This window comes from Platalea leucorodia (assembly GCF_965183815.1).
Source record: "Platalea leucorodia genome assembly, chromosome: 3".
NCBI classification, from domain to species: domain Eukaryota; kingdom Metazoa; phylum Chordata; class Aves; order Pelecaniformes; family Threskiornithidae; genus Platalea; species Platalea leucorodia.
The window spans coordinates 67,871,496-67,889,358 of NC_138825.1; positions in this window are offsets into that span (position 1 = coordinate 67,871,496).

Genomic DNA, 17,863 nt, shown 5'->3' on the forward strand with positions numbered 1-17,863 from the left:
TCCTTCACACAGGCAAATATTCCTGTTGAAAAAATTTATTCTCACCCATGCTTAAAAAAAAATTAAGATCAGAGATTTACTGGGAAGACATTCAACTTAACTTACCTTGTTTCTCCCTTGTACAGTAACCAGGAGAGCTTCTCCCAGCTCACACGGCACCATCATCACCATCTGACCCAAGATTACATGCCTGCCTCATGTCAGAGCTAGCCTTGAGCGCAGGCAGCCTGCTGTCTAGGAAGGTGTGTGGCAGGCTGCACTCAGAGCCTTGACAAGGACTGAGAAAAAAGATATTGCCTTTTTCTATGGGGTAAGTGTAGTCTAACTGTGTGCCAGCACAATTAACTACTTCCAGGGTTTTCTTTAGCGTGGTTTGACATTGGGATTTTTGGGGGGCTTTGTGTGTAGGGCTGTTACAGTGCTGAATAAAAGCTCTTGATCTGTACTGAAGTGTCATGGCAGAAACCACAGAGGTTTTGCAAAGGATAGCAAAGAATCCTTTTTCATTAAATGCCACTGTTACTATCAATAAAGGAAATAAGAAATCTACAAAAAATGTATGTAGATATCTACCCACAGATATAATAGAATTACAAAATAACACTGATACTGATATGTCACCTGAAATCACCAGGTCTTTTTCATTTTATAATTATGGGATCCAGTAGCCTGAATCATTGATAAAACACATGAAAGCAAATCAGACTGAAATTAGCACTGTCAAAAATAAAGGAAATTCGGCTTTGTTTTATCCCTGTGTTACATGTGAACCTGATTCTGAAAAACTAACTCTTTTTGCAGTGTGATCAACATTGAAGGTTATAATCAGTATGAGTAAAACAATGATTTTTTTTTTTGCCTTACCTCAAAAATGAAAAAGAAAAAAAATATGTTTTAGAAAGTACACATATGAAAGTTTAGGCTTCTGAGTAACAAGCAAGGATTACTTTGGCAAGATGTGTAGGCATTTATATCAGAAAAGGAAATGAAATTTAATTATTTTGACAAACCACTGTGGTTTTCAAGATTCATTGCTCATGAAGAAAAATTAATATGCTTAATAAGTGATCATTCTTGTTCCAGCCTAGTAGTTCAAAAATTTTAAGTGCTCTTTTCTTAATTCTAGTTAGCATATTAAGCATGGAATTATATAACTTTCACTATATCATTTGAGCTATAGTAGTTTATTTAGGAAATATGTTGCAGTCCTGGTCTGAGGAAAATCTGCTTCATCTTCTCTGCTACCAGGTATTAGTCTTCTTTTATCCTCAGCTCTGTGTTCAAACAATATGAGTTCCCTTATTTTTTGAATGCATTTCACCGCAGCTTCTGTCATGGCGAGCTCCTAGTTCACCTTCCATTGTGGCACAGCCCACCTGATGCTGCATTAATAGCCTTGTGGATCTGGTTCCATGAGAAAAATATTATCCATAACATCATCTGCACTTGCACTGATTGTTGGTGCTCCTCAACAGTTCTTATCAGAAAGCTGGTGTATTTTATAACTAGATTGTGTCACTTGAACAACTGCAACACAGAGATCCATATCTACATTTATAGTGTTCTCCTGGATCTGTTCCAATGGCTGTCCTAAAAAGAATACTTTAAGGGACTCACAGCTTCATTCACATCCGTACTTTCAATTTCTGGAGCATCTCTGAATATCATACCTGACATGACTTCACAGACGTGGTTGAGAGGAACTTAAGCATTAATGTTTACTGATAGTACCATTTCATCTTCCAAATTCTGGGGTGATCGACAGTGAGCTACTAATTTCAATACATCCAAGTCCCTCTTCCAGGAGTTAACGCTAGGTCTGGTTATTTCTGGTCCCCTATTTGAAACCTCAGATGACATTATCATGTTCCAATGGGGAAACATGCCCAGCTGTTCTCGGCTTTAGGCAGATACACATTCCTTCCAACATCCATGGAAAAGAATCCATGACTAGTATAAGTAACCGAAAGAAGAGACGGCTGCTCACTATACTTTAGGGTCTCTCAGTCACATCCCATCAGCATTAGGCACATCAGCCATGTTTATGATGCCCAAGATTTTTGAAATGCCAGACACCCTACTGTATTGATATTCATTGCATGATAGTTCCTGCCTTCATTGTCAGCACTGATACTTATTTGCCATTGCTGAGTGTTTGAAGTGTTAAGGTCCACCAGGGCTGCATGTGATATTGATTTGATGACATATGTCCTTTACAACCTACAGAAAGCAAATGAGGAATCTTTCTCACTCACATAGTTCCAGTAAGAATGAACGTTTCCCAGACCTTTGCCCAACTGATGCTGCATTAATAGCCTTGTGGATCTGGTTCCATGAGGAAAATATTATCCATAACATCATCTGCACTTACACTGATTCCGCTTGCCCTAACTTACTCTAGAGTCCTCTTCTCTCCATCTTTTCCATATCTCTTCTCCTATCCTTTATCCCTCTCTCTTCCTGAAGACACTAGATTTCTTTCTTTCTTCTCCTTATAACAGGCAGCAGATTGACTGGGCTGGCTAGAGTAGGGAAAGAACACTTCTTGTATTCTAAACAATAACTTTCTGCTTTACTCTCACTTGTGAAATAAGTTTCACAGCACTAAGTCCACAGTCCCTCTCACATCCCTATGTAGCATCCTGCTGTTGTGCATGCCCAGTCTTTTTAGAGAACCCCGGGTCCTGTGAGAGTTGAATGAAAAACATCATTCTATTCAGTGCCTAACATAAGGCACAGTGGGTGGCTGCCCACGCATGCAGCAAGTGCAAAAATCTGTCTGCAGGATGCTTCCCACACCTTTCCCAATCTTCCCTTGCTCCCCTGCTACTATCCTGAACCTGGAGCCTAGAGTCAGGTCATGTTGCCCCTTTCATTCTTTTATCATCTTCTCTGAGGTCTCTACTTCTAGGCTAAAAACTGCTAGAATGTGCAGAGGTTTCCATCACTCAGCAGAAAGCGATGGAAGACTTGCCTCCTGTTGCAAAGACTACAAGGAGAAGGGACAGGCAGAGAGATGGGCTTTGAGGCATGAGTGCATGAAGAACAGGCTTATGTCCCCTTTCTCTCTGCAAGTAATCTGTTTCATTTTATAGCACCTCTCTGCAAAAGCACAGACCAGTTGCTCGTGTTACAATCCCTTCCTCTACTAAAACTTGGGCTGGTATTTTTCCTAGTCTTCCTTTTGTCTCTTGAGAAGAACAAGTTATTTTCCATATCAGTCTAATCATGCAATTTGGAAGAAAGGACAGCAACCCAAGATGCAGCAGTGGTGCCTCACTGTCTCTAGCAGGCCCACCGACAGAATGGGAGCATTTACTTGCTTGAGAGCCCAGTTTCAGGCTGGTGGCATTTGTCCTTAATGGGTATTGGCAGAGCAACAATGCTGGAAGGAAGACGATTTCTGGCTGTCAAATGACAGCCTGACTTTGGTAGTGAATTTCCTCTGGTGACTGAAGGCATAGAATGACCTGAGGAACTCAGGTCCTTGCTCCTCTGCATTTTCTTTTGGGCGCTTTCTGTGATGGCCTGACACTCTTACAGTGTGCCAAGAAATAAACACGTGATGAGTGGAGTGAGGGGAAGGATGATCTCCTCATCATCTGCTTGACAGAGAAAGGGAAGGGTTGAAGAAATACAGGTTTCCAAGGCAGAAGACAGCTCCATTGAAGACTATGAAAAAACATCAGAAACATCCCCCATGTCTAAACAGCCGGTTCATCTTGCTATGCAGAACAATGATAGGTGTCTGCTAGCCCAGACCATGCTTGTGGCCTGACATTTTAAGCAAGAATCAGCAGTGAGGTATTTCTTCTCTGGAACAGAAAAGTAGACCTACGTTAGCCTTTGCAGAGGCAGCTCATACACATTTCTTCAGGAAAAAGAAAACCATCTTATTTTGTGAAATAAGAAAATCTCAGTGGGACAATAATGAACAATCACAAACCAGTTATATGTAAGAATACTAATTTGTCACTAACTTCCATATTGTTTCCATGTGTTAAATGAACTAAATCATTCTAGGATTTGGTTACCATGATCCAGCACTGCCTTGCTTTAGAAGCTGTACTGTAAAGAGAATATTCAGCCTTCCTTTAAAATAAAAGTTTCTAGCCCTTTTGCTTGCAATGATAGAATTTAAAATATGTTTAAATGCTACTATTGAATCACTAGATTTAAGGAAATGAGCAACTGAACTTTACCTCTGTGTCAAGATACAATAAACTTTACCTTTGTTTCAAGATACAATACACACAACTTTGTGTGACGTTATAAATATTTCTGGATGCATCTTATTTCTAACCCCTAGCCCTCTTCAGAAAAAGACCTTTAGCCAGGTCTGTTCATAATGAGCATTATAGGTGAACAGAACTTGCTGAGAGGTGAATAGTGAGAGCAGAACACACAGAAATTGTTAGAGAGGGGAAAAAAATATTTGCATTACAAATCCACCTCAGAAGGCCAGGTTTGACTCTAGAGCAAACAGACATTGTACGACCTATACCAACACAACTGTTTTTAGTAAAAGTAAATATTTTCCTGGTTTCTGTCTAGGAGAAGAGAGTTGGGTTATTCACATTGTATTTTCAGCATTAATGACTTACCCCTTTCAATAGCTCATTGTGAAAATCCATGATACAGATAATAGGGATACTTACACTATGGTGCAGCTGTATTACCTTAAATCAACAGCAATTTACTTTAATGACTTTTCATTATAGATTTTGTGTGTATGCCAAGGAAACCTTCCTTTTATTACAAATTAATAATGAGAAGTCTCTTCTTATTAAAAATCTGAGAAATTGAGAATATCTGCCAGACAAAACAGCCATATGTCCTGACCACATGAATAGGTATTTTTTTTCCATTCATCTGCTTTACATGGAACGTTGTGTGAAGCCCAATATTGCTTTTCAAACCTTTTTCCTCTTGGAAAAGAGGAACAGCTAACAGCAGCTAACAATCTCTGGTTGGGAAAAGTGATGATGATAACATTTAAGAGTTTTGTGGAGTGACAGACGTTCATCCGCCTTCCCTTTCCTTCCCTTTTCCTTTTCCCTTCCCTTTCCTTTTCCTTTTCCCTTCAACAACCCCAGGCGCCACCATATGCTGGGAGCCACCTGACTGGAAAGCAGCTTGGCAGAAAAAGGACACTATGTTGAGTATGAGCTAGCAATGTGCCCTGGGGGGGCTAGAGGAGAGAAGGCTGAGGGGGGATCTTATTAATGTATATAAATACCTAAAGGGAGGGTGCAAAGAGGACAGAGCCAGGCTCTTTTCAGTGGTGCCCAATGACAGGACCAGAGGCAATGAGCACTAACTGAAACATAGGAGGTTCCATGTGAACATCAGGAAGTACTTTCTTACTGCAAGGGTGACTGAGCTCTGGCACAGGTTGCCCAGGGAGGTTGTGGAGTCTCCATCCTTGGAGATGTTCAGAAGCCATCTGGACATGGTCCTGGGCAACGGTCTGTAGGTGGCCCTGCTTGAGCAGGGGGGTTGGATCAGATGACCTCCAGAAGTCCCTTCCAACCTCAACCATTCTGTAATCCTGTGATTGTCCTGCTTTCAGCTGGAATAGAATTATTTTTCTTCCTAGTAGCTGGTATAGTGCTGTGTTTTGGATTTAGGATGAGAATAATGTTGATAACACACTGATGTTTTAGTTGTTGCTAAGTAGTGCTTACACTAGTCAAGGACTTTTCAGCTTCCCATGCTCTGCCCGGTGCAGAAGAAGCTGGGAGGGGGCACAGCCAGGACAGCTGACCCAGACTGGCCAAAGGGCTCTGCCATACCGTATGATGTCACGCTCAGTATATAAAGCTGGGGGAAGAAGGAAGGGGAGGACGTTCAGAGTGATGGTGTTTGTCTTCCCAAGTAACCATTACGCGTGATGGAGCCCTGCTTTCCTGGAGATGGCTGAACACCTGCCTGCCCATGGGAAGTAGTGAATGAATTCCTTGTTTTGCTTTGCTTGTGTGCATGGCTTTTGCTTTACCTATTAAACTGTCATTATCTCAGCCCCTGAGTTTTCTCACTTTTACTCTTCTGATTCTCTCCCCCTTCACACCTGGGGGAGAGTGAGCAAGTGGCCGTGTGGTGCTTAGTTGCCAGCTGGGGTTAAACCACAACAGTGATTCTTCTCATAGGAATAATTTAGACAAGAAACCTTAGAAGTTTAAGATCAAATTTGATCAGTTTAAGAAACAGATTGCATGACAAATTTATCCATAATAAGAGAAGACTAGCACTGATGATAGTGGAAGTCTGTCATTTGTATGTGTCCTACTTTGAAGTTACCCTGAAAAAATTCAGTAATACCTCTCATTGAAAATACTTACTGATAGAGGTAGAAATGAGATATTGCAAATATTAGGAAATTATTTATGTTGTTTAATCATGCAGTGATATGTGTGCTATGCATAATTTAGGATGCTTTTTTACCTAACAAATAATGAGCTAGGTATTTTACACGCACAGCCACAAGAAATCTTCCCCGTAATCAAACCACTATGTCAACTCTCTTTACATTTAATGAGCTGGTTCACTTAGAATATACAGCAATATTCTTTTTTATAGGTAGATGCACAATATAAAGGATCATGATAACAAAGAAAGAGCTGCAGGAGTTGGCCAAATGTGAGTTTCAGCAGAGGGACTCACTACAGGGACGCACTGTCATTTCTAACTTCTACTGCTATCCCCTCTACCCCGCTCAGATTCAGGGTTTATTCAGTTCCCTTCTATGAATTTGGAGTCAGCAGCTGGATATTGTACATACCCAACCCCCTCATGAGTCTTAATTATTTCATCATCTTATGGACTGACCCTAGGAAGTGAAAAGTCATGTGCTTGTGACTCAAAGGGAATTGTTCATGAGGGTCTGCAATTTGGCAAGAAGTGCTCAGTAATTCTGTGTTTAAAATATGAATAACTTCTTTATGCACAATCTTAGAAGTAACAATAAGTCTATTGTATTGTTATTACAGTGTGTTGTAACACAGCCTCTGCACCAGCTGTTCTTGTTTACAACATTAGAAAACCCTTCATCATAAAGGCTTATGTTTAAATAGAGAGCATGTCATATATTCTGCTCATCCTATAAGCATGTAGTTCTTATGAATCATTACATGAGCTAACCATACTACTTGATGATCACTTAGATCTAATTAGGTTGTGGTTGAATGAACCCTATCTTTCATCTTATATTCTCCATATGTATCTGGGCATGGATGTATATATCAGATTTAACGTAGGAAGAACATGTTTATTATTATGCTTGCTCTACAAAACAGGTAGTAAGGTGCTAATATCACTATGTAGAATTAATGGGTTTGGTTTAATTAACTGAGTTAATTTGTATCATCTTCTGTTTTCTCACAGTCAGCCTATTTTTTAATCTAAAAGACTGTGTCGACATATGCAATATGTAGAGTGCCCTTCTATTTATGTAATGCTGATAATAAGACACCACACAATTCCTCTTAAGTTCTCAGTAATGAAGTGCTGGCATGTGTCTGATTTTTCTCCACATGGTTTTAACGAAGAGCTTTTCAGTTTTACTAGTACATAATTAGAATATATGCATAAATCCCACTCTATTGCTCCAATGTAATTAAAGATCTTTCTTCAAGAAGAAAATTATAAAGCTTTTTTAAGCAGAGTTGCTGAAACTTGAAATCCTTGACTAAATGCATTTTTATGCATGAATCAATCTTCTGAAATAGTTCTGAAAACAATTAATAATGGTCTGCTTAAGAGGAACCATCTTAGTTGTTTAATGCGGGAGAGGAGTTTCTCAACATTGTCTTCTGCACAACTTTTATAACAGTGATAAGAAAAGCAGAATGTTCAGGTATTCTGCTCATGTAGAAGATGCAAACCCCCTTTGTGATAATTAGCTTAAATAAATCTCTTGACAGGTAAAGTTATTTACCTATCTGGATGCCTTATACTATATACTCCAGCAAAGCATAAAGCAGAAGACTCACTCTTACTCAAAAAATAGGCATTATAGGGCTATACAAGTAATATTAATTTATTTAAACTTCACCTCTTTTGCCCAGGGTGCAGCAAACAGAGGCAGCTAACGGACACAACACTTTGCACAGCAATTTCTGGGCTTCTTTTATTGTCTGGGGTGGTTGGAGGGCTTCCTGGAATTCGTTTAAGGATTTTGGGGTGCCTGCTGCTGCTGGAAAAGTGCGTGTACTAGAGGCTTTTACTTCTAGAAAACTTGGTTTGTAAAAATGTCTGCTTGTCTTTCCCGCTCGAAAGGTGCTTAGACCTTTTGCCTGCAACTGACTCCCGATTACGGAGTGTCAAACACCCACTGAGCTAGTGCTAGCAAAAGATCTATATAACTACCACACCTCAGTGCAGCAAGTAGTAGCTAATAGATGCAATAGTTCATGCAGAAAAGTGCATGGAAGGGAGCTGGAAGGCTGCTTAAAACAGCATGAGTCTGCTCAATAACATTGGGCATGTGCCACATGGCACAGGCCCTAGCATCAGCTGGAGCAACTAGTGGTACAGCAGAGGCCTTGACTCAGAGCTCTGACTGGCAGATGTGGTCACCCAGGTCTGGGGCTACAGGAAAGGCCTGGTGCTACAGAAAGGGCCCGGTGCCTATCCCTGGGCCTGGGGCAGGAGAAGATGGTGTCCTTGCCTGCAGGCGGTGTGCTCTGGCTGAGGACCTGCATTGACAACAGGATAAGACAAGCAGGCTATGCAGTGTCAGAGAATAAGATTGACAGGGTCTTCACAGAGATCCTGCAGAGACAAAGGCTCAAATCATCCAGCTGCACAAGAGAAGAAGCAGTCAGAGACCTGCACTTGTTTAAGCAGCAAATGAGACTTCCAAGATGAGGAAGATCAGGACTGATTGGGGAGCAGCTCTGCAGGGGAGGGCTTGGGGGTCCTGGTGGGCAGCAAACCAAACATGAGCCAGTGGCTGAGGGAGCAGGGCTTGTTCAGTCTGGAAAATGGAAGGCTCCAGAGGTCCTGGAGAGAGGGGGAGCCCAACAGCAGCCTTCCTATGCCTACGGGGAGATTATCAAGAAGATGAAGCCAGGTTCTTTGCTGTGTTGCGTGGTGGGAAGTCAAGAGACAACAGGCATAAAATGAAACAAGAGATGTTCAGACTGGCTATAAAGAGGAACTTTCCTCCCATTAAGACAGTCTAGAAGTGGAGCAGATTGCCCAGAGAAGTTGTGGAGTCTCCATCTTTGGAGTTTTTAGCCTTAACTGGAAAGAACCCCGAACAATCTTGTCTGACCTCACAGCTGACCTGACTTTGAGCAGGAGTTTGGACTGGACACCTCCTGAAGTCCCTTCTGACCTAAATTATTCTATGAGCCTATTATTAATAAAATATTTCATTTGTCATGTGCTCTGGCCAGTATTTGCACAAAACATGAAAATATTGTGAGGATTTCATATGGTAACTCTTCAAGCACAGAGACGAATGACCCCACATTTGGTATTTCTATTTAATCAGAAATGCTTCTTGGCATTGGACACTGTTGCTTCCCAAAGGAGCAGTGGTTGTAAAAAAAAAAAATCATTAAAAGATGAAAAGATGAGATAAAAAGAAATAAAATACATTCATTTTTAATTGAGTTCTTGAAGAAAGATCATTGCTGAAGGGGGAAAACAGAAGAGATAAACCACCTATGAAGCTCGATGCATTTCTGATCTAGAGAGCAGAGCGTGGCAGTTTTATAGTAAGGAACAACAGAGGTCTATTCAGCTGGTTTTTGTACCTTTTGTTTTCTTTGCTTATTCTGATATAACTACCTGTAAAATTTTCTATTATTTTGATTTTATTACTGCATACTGTTTATTCTAATCTGGAGAAGTGCTGATATTTAATCTGTTGGAAAATACAACCAAGCTTAGCACCTCAGAGCATTTGTTTACCTATGAAAGCAAGGGACAATGATATGTTTTGCAGTTCTTTCATTTTTTCTGATATACTTACAACGATGAATGTCTGTGTTGTGAGACTATATGATTTCATTATTTATCTACATATTTTTTCACAATAAGGGTGGTGAAACACTGGAACGGGTTGCCCAGAGAGATGGTAGATACCCCATCCTTGGAAACATTCAAGGCCAGGCTGGATGGGGCTCTGAGCAACCTGATCGAGTTGTGGATGTCCCTACGAATTGCAGGGGGGGTCGGACTAGATGACCTTTCCCTCGGGGTTGGACTAGATGTCCCTTTCATCCCAAAGCATTCTGTGATTCTATGATTCTATTTCAACTTTGTATCAAAAAATTAAATGTAAGAGACTGTGAGGAAAATCACAGGACTAGACTAATGTTTCACCTAATCATCCTTCAAAGTCTAAAATGTATCTCACCAAGAACGAGAGTAAAATATTTTGTTCCAAATGACTGTAAGCATCAAAACTCTAAGTCATCTTCTCTGTTAACTGCAACTACTCCTAAAAGTAAGTTTCATGGATAACACTAAATGAAATACACAGACAGATGACGATAATGCCATGCATATAAATTACACCTGTAACTTCCTGTACAGGTTTCCTTGAAGACAATACCTGTAATGAAGACATATAATAAGTGAAGAAACTCTTCCTCTAAAGAATGAGTTCTTGAATACAGAAGCTATAGATGAGAACCGAGGGAGCAGAACTTGCTGATGAAGCAATACAGTTGGGCCTGTGGGACTACAAATAAACACAGAAAATTGCAGCTCTGATGGAGACACATTTTCTTTCCTGAAGGCAAAGTAAAAAACCTATTATGCTGTGGAACGTATGTACAAAAATATCTAACATGGTTTTCATGCTGTACATCTCAATTATTTCTAAAGAAGTGGAAATAATAATTTTATGTGCTACATAAGGAATTGCTTATGTCTGCTGGTCTTCCATATCATGACAATTGTTTTCTCAACAACTGTCTCAACTTGAATCGTAGCCATCAACTTCACCTTTTACCTGTAGATACGCTTTATTTCTTTCCTATCCCTCATCCTAAGTGGCAGATTACTTCGTCTGGATGTTACATTTCCAATTAGTAAACTCTTGATCTTTTCCTCTTCACAGTTCATTTCATAAGGAAGTGGAGGAGAATGTTAGGATCTATCCACCGTCCACACACCTACATCACTGAATTTTTTTCAGACATGACAGACTGTTTATTAGTCTTTGTGTGTGCTATTAATATACAGGTTGCTGGATTAAAGGGCAATATGTCAGGCTTGATAGTTCTTTTAACATACCATCTGAAATTAGAATATAAATATATATTTATTTTTGTAAAACTGTCTTTTAAATTCAGCAGAACAAGAACAAAACTGAGTTAACATGCCTTCTACCATTGTGACTAAAGTTTAAGATGAAATTTTTGTTATTTTATCAGTCCAGTAAAATAATCATGCCATTGAATCACTATATAGGTACAGTTTCTGCATGAGCTGTATGACAGACACTTGGTATATTCCCCACAACCTGAGACCTAGTTCTACAAAATGGGTGCACCTCTGCAGAACAGTGTATCCAAAGAATTATTTAAAAAGTAATCCTGAAAGGGCAATGCTGAAGAGCTGTAGATGCTATTTATGATTTGCTATTGTAATCTTAATTTAGCTCCTTTATGCATCGTTACGACAGTCATTTACAACATAATCACATATTTTCACTCCCATCATATCCCATGCTCAAGGAATGGTCTCCACATAAGAGACAGTTGTTGAAAATCTCTTTTTAATCCTCATTCTCACTGTGGAACCTCATACAAAACAGAGTGCACAACATCAAAACCACACCTTGAACACAGAATCATCAAATTCCTACTATCCATAAGGCTATAATTTAAGAAATGTAAGCATCTAACATTCTAAACCAATAAGAGCAAACTACTTCCAAATAAATTATGTTTAAAATCTTGCCCTTATTTCTTTAAAAAAGGAGTGAATCTTTTTCTGCTCTAACATTTAGCAATAGGGTTAAGTATTTTCATTTACATAGATTTACATGTCTGAACAAAAGCACAGATTATGAGCAAAAATGCCAAAAATGTTGATGGATTTGAATGCCAAATTTAATCAGTATCTGGTGAGAGCACTAAGATGGGCTACGTTGCAGCAGCAGTTATTCACAAATTGAAATGAGCATTCAGGAAATGCATAGTATGAGATTCACCTCACCTGCTTTCACATGACTACTGTACAGATAGGCATATAACTCTGAGCTAGTGATCCTGGATTTCCCTTATATACAGAGGGGCAAAATGGTCAATTTTATGGCACTGACCTTACGGCATCTGACCTACTTCAGGTGCCAGCTTCAGGCTGAGACAAACCATTCTCTAAAAGGACCTGTTTTATTCTATTATGTATATGAAAGGGGCTCAGAATATTTCTCTGCTGCTCAGAGGAATCCCATCCATATCAACCCATGTAAAAACCATGGTGCAACTCACCAAGCTGTAACTTATTGTTACAGTCAGAGAGAAAGCACATTTCTCCATTAGCTACAAGACTACCTTGTCTCTTCTTGAGATCCTCAGTTGTCTTAGCTCCATAATGCTAATTCATTCCTACATAACGGTGATTTCTCTTCAATGAACTAGCCGATGGGAAGAAATAAACCTCTATACAGTTAAGGACTACATCATAATGCATGTGTACAAATGGCCTGAATTAAGGTCAATGGCTACTTCTGGCATTTGCATCTCTTGTGAGCTTGATTTGGAGACCATATATTCCTTGAGGGTCATCTCTGGGGTATGTTTAAAAAGCCACTCCTGATGAAGTATCTTTCTGTCTTTTTCCTTGGCATTCTTTCTGATCCTCACAAATTACATTTATTTTTCCAGCAGAATATCCTTAACTGTGAAAATTGCCAGAACTGATTCTCTTTCCCTCTATTGCAAGAAATAGAACCAATCTCAGCATATAGCAACTTTGAGAAACTCAGAAAAGGATTCACAATTCTGGTTACATATGGAGATTTTTGTGGCATGTCTTAGTCAATATTCAATGTAAATAAATAACAAAGTTCTTCATACTCTGACACCCTGCCCTTGAACCCTTGATCTTTCCAGCTTCCTTTCTGTCTCTATGCCTGTTCTTATTTTCTCTTACTTACACCATGTTTCTTACAATCCTCTTTCCTACTGTTTTCTTTATCCCTCCACTATTGGCTTAATTCCTTCCATGTCCCTTAGGCTTTGAATAGCTCCTTCTCCTTCTTGGACAGGAACCATCTTCTACAAATTCTGGCCAGTGATCAAGTTTTTTCAAGAAACTTTCCAGTACTGGTCTGTTCAGTGTTAACCACTCCATTCTTTCCTTTTTGTTTTGAATTGGTACCACATTAATTCTTTTCTGTCTGGATTAGAGTTTATCTTCTTAGGGGAGGGACCTTATCTTTCATGCACTTCTAAAGCGCCACACACATTTACAGTCATATACTTATATATATTTGCATGCATGAACATAATTTTGAATAACTATTTAAAGAGTTGTCAGAGCAGTATGCATAGAGCAAGCAACAATACAGAAAAACCTTACAAAAGCATGCCAATAAATGTAAGTGAATGTGAAGAAACCTTTCCATAAACGTACAATCAACTACTAATATTATCTTTCATCATGTGCTATGCCTTCTCTATGTCTGCTTTCCAAATTTGTATAATTGGCAGAAACATCTGGAGAAGATGAATTTTGATAAGAAACCTGAGCATTCATAAGAATTATCTGTTACCAGTGTGAAAAAATGTTGCAAATATTTGTATTAGGGATCCACAGTACCAAAACGAAATTCCTTATTTCACTACAAAAGAATTACTCATATCAATCACCATTGACCTACACAAGGCAAAGCGTGGATGGATAGTCTGCGATATTTTTTCTGGATAGGCCTGTCAAATTGAACACTGTTTTGTTTCAGGTATTTTTTCATTTTGCACTGTCATCTCTATTTTAGTTTAAAGTCATTCAGGCAGTACTGAAGGCTAGACTAATATCAAAAAAGAACTTCTTTACCAAAAAGGACCCTATTGAGCTTGTGCTGGAGAGTGGGATAGCCAGGATGTACCTAAACCGTGCAACATGGGCACTCAGCAGTGCACCTGCATTCCTGGTCACTCCACCATACAGCTTCAGGGTTCTGTGGGAATACACCACAGATCTATCTTTGCTTAACTCAAATTTTCATGCTCTTGGACCCAGGTTTACACATAGGCCTAGTGCATTGACATGGGAAAGACTGAAAAAGCCCTTTAGTTGTAAACTGATTTCATTATGGGAAGTAATAGCAGTGCATATCCTCTAAGCAGACATTTATTCTAGAGAAAATGTCTTGCATATCTAGAAGTGCTTTACTTAGCGCAGCTAGGCTCATGACTAAGAATTGTGACTACTTAAGATACCTTTTTTGTGGAGAGAGATCTTCTCCCTTGTGAAAGAGTATGCTAAGCAGCCATGACATGGCACTGCCCCAGTACTTGAACCCAACCCATGTCCCAGCAAAAGTGAGATTACAAGGAAGAGATAGGATTGGCCATTATATAAAAAGATCTGTAAATACACTGCCATGTAAGATAAAAGCATACAGGGTTGAGAAACTATCTTGTTGACCTGCTTTTCATTGCTGTTCTGAAACACTGTCCTTGAAGGGTATAACTGAAGGATCCTACAGTCAAATAGATTTTGAAGAAAACATGTCCAAAGCAAGCAGCAACTCTGAAGACCTAATTCCCTCGGGCATAAGCAGCTGCACTATGAAATCCTACTGACCAGGAAAGATGTCTTTTCCAAGCCTATCCACCCACTCTTCCTGAAATTCAGCCCTGTCAAGCTTATGAATCACAGTGACAATCTGCTGCTTTACAAGGAGAAAATTTTAATCTCAATTTAGGTACTAAAATAGAAATAGGTGAATAGGTGACAAGGACAGTGGTAACCATACTTATGGGCCTACCATAAATCAGGAAGTTTTTCCTAAGACAAGACATAAGCTTTAATTAAACTTATAATAATGGCTTGTGTGGATAAAGAACATCTGTAGAAAGAATGTCTAGCAGAAGTAGTGCTTGGGAAAAGTAGAGGAGTGGACTACCCTTTGACTGAGTCCAATTCTCATTTCTTGCCTTTACTGTTTATTTCTGATGGCCTGGAAGTAGTACAATAAATATAAAATTTGCTGCAGTCATCTAGACATCAGTTTTTAATGCAACAATAAAACCAGATTTGATATATCTTCCTTTGCTCATTATTTATATCGGTGAAACAGCCAGCAGATATACAGTGAAGGAACTAAGAGCATAATTTGTCCTACTGACTGCAAAAATCAAAGCTGCAGGTAATATATAGAATGAAAAAATCCATGCCCAATAGACAAAGAAGAAGGATATTCTCCCAGATTGCCAAGTCTCTGTCTGTCTTCTCTTGTTAAACTGTAAACCTTTCATAAAGAAGCTGTCTCCTACTATTTGATTTTAAGACACTTAATCCAAAGGTGGCTGCTTGGATCTCTACGCAGTACTACAAATAAATAATAATAAATATTGTACAATGATAATCTGTGTTGTCCTGTGCTATGCTGTATGTCAGAGATTAATAATGATATTTCATTGAAACAAATAGTCCCAACAGTATACCAAGGTTGAGAGATCTAACATCAATATTTTATTAAAATTCAGATATTTCTGGAAACGTATAAACTTACTTGCATTTGTATTTGATAGTCAGTAGGGAAGCGGTGAATTTAAACCACCTAAAAGTTATTTTTTAAAATAGATTTTACACTATTTTTGAAGTTCTTTTGTGTAACTGTGAAAGAACTGTTTTAACTATTATTTAATTTTTTTCTGACTTCCAGATGTGATGTGTGTGGCAGATAAGAGATCTGAAAATGTGATTCTTTCCACTGCTGTCATAAGACCTTGGATTAAACTGGACAATTCCTCTCCGACCATGTACAGGCAAATCAAATGGCTCTATATTCAGAGGTATCTCTCTGTTCCTAAACTTGCTTACACTTCCCTTGATTAAGATAGCTGCATGAATCCTGACAATTTACAAGGAAAAACAAACAAGCTTTCAAAAACAAACAAACAAAAAAGACCCTAAAAAAACAAAGCAAAGAAAAAAAAAACCACCAAGCAACACTGATTGCTGTTTCAATAAATTCATTTAGAGAGAAAAAAATTTATACAAACACCAGATAAACAATGCAATTTCTTATATAATGCATCATTTGTAAATGAACAACAACAAATTTTGCATTTGATGTAATTCAATTCCTCAGGATGTTAAAATGGTTCTTATCTGTAGTTAATTAATAACAAATAGCTTTTTAAATGCTAATTGTGTGTCTCTTGAGGTTATACCTTTCACATGTGATAAAGTTAATGACAACAAAATGTTTCTGTCCAGAAATGTAAACATCTATAGAAGTGATGCTTAAGAATAGACTGAAAATACATATTTACCACTTCCCATGGTTCCATTTGTGTATCTCAGACCATTCTGTATATATTAGGAAAAACAAGCTTGTAATTTTTATGTTATTATTTTCATTCTAATGATATTGTTACCAGGTTTACTTAGTGTGAGCAGTATATACACCTATTATAGAACAGTTCCCCTCAGAAATCTGCCTGAAGGTTTCTACTGGAAAATTTGCTGTAAAAACCATCGTTGCATTTTCAAGCACCTTCCATGTCGCTCCAGGTGATCACGATACATTTATGAGATGGCTAGTGACATTCACTTCAGTGTTCAGAAATAGCGATAAATGGATATTTTGACATGCAAGAGCCACTTGTTGTTCAGCTCAGGTCAACATTAGCAGATTTCACAATGTATAGAAGAAATACTCTAGAGCACTCAGCAATAAACCCATGTACATGGCACATACAGGTGTCAGTGATGAGGCTTGAACAAGGTAGGCACAGGAACATAATTCTGTACTAATAGTATTTCTGAAATATTTCTATTTTTTAGAACAGATGGATAAACTGTGGAGATCTTCAGAATATTAGTTATGTGAAAAGAACAAGAGAAATTTCAGTGTCCCATCATAAAATACAGAACAGTGAAAGCTGTCTCCATGTTTGTTTAATCCTGAGCACATACGAAAAAACAGACAACAAAGTCTTCATGAAGGATATTTCATTTTGGAAACAGGCAAGACCTGAGAATTACTAGTGAGACCGCAGTTCACATACATCTGGCAGAAGAATCATCAGTTCAGAATTCTAGTTCAGAAATATCAAATTCTAAATCTCTTTTGAGAATTCCTGAAATTTCAGCTAGCAGGAAGGACATGCTAGTTCAAGCAAGGACTGTAATTGACCTCACATGGTCAAATTCAGACCCTTTATTAGCAAATACTTTTTTTCAGCGTGATCAGCAGTGTTGTACCAGTTATTCAGTTGTTAATGTAGAAATATAGCTGTTAAAACCCAATACTCTTAACAAAGAAACAAAGAGGGAACAGGAGCATAGGACAGGCATGGGGAAAAAAAAAAAAAAAAAAAAAGAAAACGGGCATAAATAATCCTGCAACTGTGCAAGCATGCGCTCTCTCTTTACCTTTCTTTCACAAATTCCATGGGCCATGCAAGGAAAGAAGAGGATACTTTGGTAAATACTGTTTTTAGGATTTTGCAGTGTGAATAATCATAATGTATCACCACTCACCTCCATACAGTAAACATGTAATCACAGTTCTAGGTCGTTCCCCTAACTGTTGCCAGCAACTGTGAATTAGATATAGTTATGAACAAGCTACTTTTTTTTTTTTCTTCTTGCAACTTTGAGCTTCCTTAAGAACATTTTTAAAGTTCTACTGACCTCTGTAGACACTAAAATACAGCAG